General features: G+C 47.9%; 1 non-coding gene across 1 annotated transcript; it reads left to right on the top strand.

The window, feature by feature from the left end:
• Positions 1 to 3,702: 3,702 nt before the first annotated feature.
• Positions 3,703 to 3,775, top strand: TRNAM-CAU (transfer RNA methionine (anticodon CAU)). The gene has a single exon. It is a non-coding gene; the product is annotated as a tRNA-Met (tRNA).
• Positions 3,776 to 6,013: the final 2,238 nt, after the last annotated feature.

Here is a 6,013-nt window from a genome sequence, read left to right on the forward strand (position 1 = left end):
TACAACTTTAGTGCACGTCCGGCAAGGTTTAACGCGACCCGGGCTCAGGTTTGCCACGGGGGAACGTCAAGGCCCTGCCTAAACGCTGCCCCACGGGCTTAGTGGACTGCCCACGTCTGGATTTCGAGGTCTGAGCTGCGCAGAGCGACGGCCCACGTCGACGACAGGGCCTCCGGAGCAACTGCCATCCTTCCTATGACTATATTGCACTCCCACAGCATGTGTTTGAGTGTTGCTGGTCCTTCCTGACACAATTTGCACGTGTCGTCCTGATGCTTATCTGGGAAGTTACGTTTCAGACGGAATGGATTATGGAAGGTGTTCGTGTGGAGCTGGTCTCCAGACGACGGCCTGCCTCCTGTTCAATTTGGGACTCGGCGGTGGGTATATCCTCTGGCGTTTACGTGCGCACTGGTTATGTCATTGTATCTGGTGAGCCTGTCCCGTTCTGCGCGAGGAGTGTTCGGTATCGTGCCCTGTTCGGCGCGGCGGGTCATGTCTCGCGCCGTCCGGTGCGCAGTCTCGTTTAGGTTCGGAAGTGCGTCGCCTTCCGTGGTGACGTGCGCGGGGAACCATATGATCCTCGAGCTCGCGGTTTTGGATCTGCCCTCTTTGGCCAGAATGGACGGGGCTTCCTTGGAAATTCTACCTTTGGCGTAATTCTTTACTGCCCTTGCGAGTCGCTTAGTACGACTTCGCATTCCAGTTCTGCGAGGGCCCGCGCGATCGCTATACTTACTCCGCTATTTCCGAGCGTTTGGTGCATACACTGCATGCGATGCTGATTTAGGAATCAGGCTATTGGACATTATGTTTGTCTTCTGCATATTAATTACCAACCCTACTCTTAGGCTTTGTTGGTTAAGGTCCGCAACCACTTGTTCCAATTCCATCAGGCGCAAAGCTCCGGGAGGGGCGCGTTCTCTTCTTGCTGAGGAGAACATACCCCGTGAGAACGTTAAATTCGGATGCGATGTATTTTTTTATTTCTTTTTCACCGCCAGGTATTTGATGCGACGTGTATTCCTTAGCGAAAATTTGATGTGTGTTATTTGCCGCGCCTACCCTACGATTTCGTGCGCCACTATGTCATTTTGCATACTTTTATGTTTACAACCGCTCCTGCCAAAGGAACCCTTAGCAGAAGCTGGCATATCGATGCAATCAGTATGCGACTCTGCCGCAGCTTACATGCGTAGTTTTCCGATTCCAAACGGTAACGCTCGCGGCTTATTACTCTCTGTAGAAGCTGATTGGCTTATAGGCAGCATGCACAAAGTAATCCGCTCTCCAGTATTGACGCAGGTAATCGAACTCCCGACATTTACACTCTGACTTATCATCTGCACCGGAGCTATGGCCTAACCTGTAGCAATAAGTGTTAACTACAGCGTCGCACGACCTCGCCAGCACTCTGAGAACGCTCTGACACGAGCATTCGCAGATGCATCTAAGTCCAACTGCAAATTAAATTCCGTATTGCGCAAAGAACTCTCGCGCACTGTTGTGCAGGCACTACCGCATGCTAAAAGTTAAACGAACTTCTTTTCGTACTTGTAAGTATACATGTGCTTGCACTACATTGCCCGTAGGACCGTCGACTGGTTCACACTGAGCAGAGCCAAAAAAACCCTCTCTCTGTCACAGCACTGGCAACACGGTACTGATTAACAAAGAGCGGCGGAGGCAGTAAACGGGTCGACGCAAACACGGCGTTGTTCGCTCGGACGAGGGCCCTCGCACTGGCGGCGAGCCAGCCAGACAGGCACGACGTGTTTGGTGGGGCGATACGAAACGTTCTCGTGGTTCGTAGACGAGACGTCACATGGTCGTGGGCGCGGGATGTATCATAGCTGCCACAGTGGAGAGGGATCGCTCTCTCGAGTCGTGTGTACGTAGTGCGTGATCACATCGCGTGGTTTCTGCCGCGATAACGAGTGTTTTGGCGGCACGGAATGTGGGGTGCGGTGTGACCGCCCAATTGACTCGCGCGTGACCAACTCGACTTTTCAGCTTTGCCTGTTGCTTGTAGTGCCGGAGGGGGGGGGGGGGGCTCTAGACTCATCCTCCGCGCGAAACGTGCGAGGACGTAAACATCATCCTGGCATTGCGCGTGTCTCTCAGAGCAATCTTCTTCTTGTGTAGCTCCGAAACACGGATAAAGAAATGTATCTTTTTTCTCATCTATGTACGAAAGATGTTGGCTGAAAGGCGACGCGCACTCCCTAAGCAAAGCGGTGCCTTAATTTCACCAGCGCAGTTCTCCAACTGCAGCTCATGTCAGCACCAAGTAGTGCATGGTCATAAAAAAAAGGTCACACTGCCATTCCGTAACCTTAAGAGCATGCTGTATGTCCAAGCCCTTGGGGAATGACCGCTTTTCGCGCAGCCTACGCAGAGTAAACTGGAAGCCCATGACCGCCACGGGCACACGGAATGGTTAAACGAACACACATACGGCAACCTTTGTCTGCAGTTTACCAACGTCAAGACATTTTCTTTTTTCACGCACCCACGCTCTGTACAACTAAGATTTTCTTTTGGCCCGCACCGTTCCATAAAACGCATGGTACCACTGCTTATCTAGGGAGTTCATTTCGCCCCTTTGCCAACGGGCCCCGAAACCAAGATGCTGTAGCTTATCCAGTGGGGACTTTGCGTATGTCATGGCGATGTTTCTTTCATTCTGTTGCGGATGAACCACGCAAATAAATTTGCCCCCCCCCCCCCCCATGTGCTGAACCATGCGGACAAAGTCTCTTTTCACAAAGAGGCATTGTGTGTGCGTTTTAATAACTGCACGCCAATAGTAAGGTACACGCTAGATTAAGGCCGGCTATACCACGGCAAAGGCAAACTGCAACTAAACGTTGGACAACGTAAAATCTATCTATCTATCTATCTATCTATCTATCTATCTATCTATCTATCTATCTATCTATCTATCTATCTATCTATCTATCTATCTATCTATCTATCTATCTATCTATCTATCTATCTATCTATCTATCACCTCCTCCCATAGCGTAAATCTAAAACAGCCTCCACGCAAACTATTACGCTTTAAACACGAGTGGGAGCGCCAAGAAACCCTAGGAAAATTATAAATTTTTCGTGATTAAACAAAAGACAGTATCACAGGGGTGTCCGCCGGAACATACACGCGATCTACAACGCGCGGCTCATCGGCTTGACCTCCGAGAAGGGGCGGCTCTCCTGTCTGCCTCACACGTACTGAAAAATCTCTGAGACAACGTGCTACGTAAAGGCGGCTAATCAAAAAAGTAGAGTTACCAGCCCTGCACTTTCATCAAGGTTACCTCACTAGTGTGCTGCTTATATATAAACAAATTGGGCAAAATGAAATTTTGTTGCACTTGGCCTTTAAAAAAATCACGTCACCCCCTTTTTTTTTTTTTGGTAAGCCCGAACACACAAAATGTATACCACAGCATAAAAATAGAAACAAGATATTCGACCTACAAAAAAAAAAAACGTGAACGCATAGCAGAGTACATAACTGATCGTATTTCTTGCCGAATAAGCGTGGCGGGATGCATGCGGGCAACCCGACCGCAGAACGCGTATATTTTCACAAGAGCACCAGCATTGTTCGCGTTGCTGCACAAACGCGCCATTCCGTTATCTTATTCGATAAATCTCTACCTTAACACATGTCCTGTCTGCCGAGCCCGTGCATCCGCCTCGGTAGCGCAGTAGGCAGCGCGTCAGTCTCATAATCTGAAGGTCGTGAGTTCGATCCTCACCCGGGGCAAAGGCGGTGTTTTTTTTTTTTTATCTGCTTTCATCAATCTTTTCAATTTTTACCCGTTTTCGCCTTTCCCAGTACATAGTAGCCAACGGGAGATGTCCTTTGGTTAACCTCCCTGTCTTTCTGCTACATTCGGCAAAGCCTTCTTTCCCGTCTGTCGTCATCAATAGAGGGGAAAGAATTCTGTCCTCATCAATAGAGGGGAAAGGATTCTGTCGTCATCATGACGGTGCATCGAGTGGCCGATCTGAGCACAGATGGATTTCGAACCACTGAAGAAACGCGAAAAGAATTCATGGAATTTTTACCACTCTAAAGGCGAACGTTGCCGGCCGTTAACTGTCGATTATTTATTCCGCCGAGGTAAACCTAAGGCTAGAAATCCCCCCCTTTCTTGTACTTGTGGATGCAGTGTCTCATCAAGCTCCTCGGACATTAACGGAGAATGGGCTGGAATTCCCATTCTTAATGGACATTCCAGCTAGAGCACCAAGCATTTATGTTTATCAGGGAAAAGTGGTAACATGCCCCACGCATAATACAACTTTCTACTTATCTTTCGAACACACAAGGACTAGGCGGTAGCGGCACCAGAGTTGGCTGTACTTACATTCGCCCCGCACTCCTCGATGCGTCCAACGGTCGGCAATAAGTCGTCACAGAACGGGGACACGCTCGTTGATCACGGCCAATGGCCCTTTAGACACTCGCAACGCTGGGGATGTGGCAACCGAACCATATACAACCATTTCGAGCAGCACGGCGGCAACGGTAAACGTCACATACGGCAAGCGAGCTTATACAATGACAACACTGACAATCCAGGGGACCCAATGATTCTACTTCAGCGTCTGCAACTTATCTTGCCAATCACATTAAACTGGTATGACTCACAACAAACAGACATTTCATTTCTTTAAAAAAAGAAGGATAACTGCAGTACTATACTTTTGTTGAAAATTGAAATAGACTTATCTTTATTTTAGTCCTGCCTACGCTTCGCCTATTGTTAGGTCACGGCCGCTAGATCTAAACGCAGGAGAGTGTTTTGAACCAGCGGGCACGGTTTTCACAAAAGTTTTAGGCATGCTTCGTACTTAAGTTGCGCACTCATGCGTGCACAATACGTTTTGTGAGCGATACGCATTGTGTCATTGCCTTCTTATGACTGGCACGTATGCGATGTCCTTGCGTCCTATTTAATACGAATATGCGAGTGCATCTAAACAACAATTATATGTGGGCACATTCATAAATAATTTGTCGTTTGTAATGGAAACATAGGTTTGGCAAGCGAGAAATTGACAACGGAATAGCGGAGTGGCGCCACCTGTTCTAGACTATGGTACCTCTCGTATGTGACGTCACCTTCCCGATTCTCAGAGAGCGGTTGCCATCTCCGTCACTGCGAGCCACGCGTCGCTGTCTCTGTTTACAACCACCGAGGCGGTAGCAACCTTCGCCGGCTCTGGCCGCCGAGGCTAAAGTTATCGCATCCTCTAGAGCGAAGCAGAGCGACTTGGACATCCCTACCCCCTGAATAAAGGGAAAATCAGACATCCACCCGTTCGTAGCAATTGCAACAAAGGAAACCCATACGGATTCCTCGAAAGAAAAGTCTCAGAGTTGGAGAAAAATTCGTTCTACGTCATCCTGCCCCCTGTCATCCCTACCCCCTGTTACGTTTAGGGAGAGTGAGCAAAGTAGTTGCTGCCCTATCGAAGACAGGTCCGCTTGTTGAAGGGTTAATTGGCTTCAGCAACGTCTCTTTTTATACCACTGCTAATTGTTTGTTTGTTTGTTTTGTTTGCCTCTAAAGTGGTTCATATCTACTACGGGGTATTGGCGAAGAATCGGACGACTTAAAAAAAAAGGCTAAATAAATCTAGAACGAAGCGCAATTGACAAATTTGAATAGCTGAAAGAATGCTAATCACTTCGCTTGAAGCCTCCGTCTTCCACGCCTCTCATAGTGGGGAAAGGGCATAGTTACAGATCATCATCATTATCATCCAAGCTGCAAAAAGCGCCAGTCGGTCTCTGCCATGGGAATTGCGTCACGTGTTCTTTTAGCTACTATTGATTTAGCTACTATTGAATTTAAATTGAGCTCTATTTCCTCATCAAAAATGCTTCTTTACTGGCTTTTGTTTTAACAAAATTCGTAATAAATAGACTAATTTTATATCTTATTTGTGTGGCTGATTTTCCTTGTGGGTATGTGCCATGTTGAAAAAAAAT

This window comes from Dermacentor variabilis, chromosome 11 (genome assembly GCF_050947875.1).
Source record: "Dermacentor variabilis isolate Ectoservices chromosome 11, ASM5094787v1, whole genome shotgun sequence".
Classification (NCBI taxonomy): Eukaryota; Metazoa; Arthropoda; class Arachnida; order Ixodida; family Ixodidae; genus Dermacentor; species Dermacentor variabilis.